Genomic DNA, 1,365 nt, shown 5'->3' with positions numbered 1-1,365 from the left:
GTTTTATGCAGTCTGAAGTTTAATCTAATTCCAGGGGGGAGGCGGGGGGGGGGGGGCTGGTCAAGAAAAATAAGTGACAATTAGGTTAGTACTTTGGATGGCTGGGTACTTTCACAGGAGAACTCTGGGACTAAAGCTCCGTTCCTTCCAGGGAGCTATGCCTCTGGTACACCTTAGGACGGCCCTGGGGCCTGTTCCCAGCGGGTCCTGTAACTCTCCTACAGTCTCCCGTCAGAATGAGCCGCTGCAGCCCAACCGCCAACCGAGTCCACACTGCCACTGCCCGCAAGCGGGGAGGGCGTTCACAGGATGAACACGCCAACTGCTTTGCCCCAGACCCCGGCTTGCTTGAGCTACCAGGGCCTATTCACTCTTCTTCCTTTTCAGAGATTTTGCTTTCCCCCTGTAATTCTAGACCCTCCAGTAAGTAGTCAGACTCTAGCAACTGATGGATACCTATTAGAATCTAGCGGTTAAGAGCTGGTGCACAAACAGGAGATGACAGAGGCTGCTCATACTCCCTCTCAGCTTCAGCAGTTCCGGGAGCAGGAGCCAGGCAGGCTCTCAGCCTTGAGACCCAGATAAGGGGCTGCGAGGCCAGAGCAGTCCTGTGACCCCACAGCCACAACCTCCCCTACCCCTATCCCGTGACTGAGTGCAGGACCAAAGATCCGCGTGTACCCAGGGTCTTTGGACGTTGTTGTTTTGCTTTCTAAAAGCTGCCTTGGCATCCGGTGGGTGCAGACTTTGGGGACTTGGAGATGTGTCCTATTCACTACCTACGTTTGGGGTGAGGATTAGCTAGCATGTGTTTAAACCTGCAGCTAGGTGGAGGTGGCAACCAACCTGCAGGAATGAAACACTCCAGGCCAGATTGGATTGAGGGGGGCTATGCCCCCCAAAAGGGTTATTCTGTCCTAGTCTACCCCTCCCTGTGGGAGTGAAATAATTACCCTTCCCACCTCTAGCGTGGAACTCTTCATTGGGACTCTGGCTTCCTGGAGCCTCTTCCTCTCTGGAACCTGTGAAAAGCCAAGACACCACAGCTTCAGCAGCAGCACCACCTTCATCCCACGCATGGTCTGCAAGCCTCTCCATTCTCATGCCCATATACAGCACTGGGTGACAGGCCTGGCCGCCTGGGCTACTGGGCGCCTACACTGCCCGGGTCCCTGCCTGGGTTTCAGCCAGGAGAACCTCCTGCAAGAGAGTCCTTCGAAGACCAGATCTTGGTTCATCCTGCCTTCCTTAAGCCCTAGACTCACACCAGTGCAAGCAATCCCACAAACTCTCAGCCCTAGAGCAAAGCATCTTTGCCCCACTTTGAAGTCAAGTCCCCTCAGAGCACCCTCAAAGGCCATTAGC

Source organism: Tenrec ecaudatus, chromosome 11, assembly GCF_050624435.1.
Source record: "Tenrec ecaudatus isolate mTenEca1 chromosome 11, mTenEca1.hap1, whole genome shotgun sequence".
Lineage (NCBI taxonomy): Eukaryota > Metazoa > Chordata > Mammalia > Afrosoricida > Tenrecidae > Tenrec > Tenrec ecaudatus.
The sequence above is the reverse complement of the archived record's forward strand: the minus strand, read 5'-3'. Positions refer to the sequence as shown.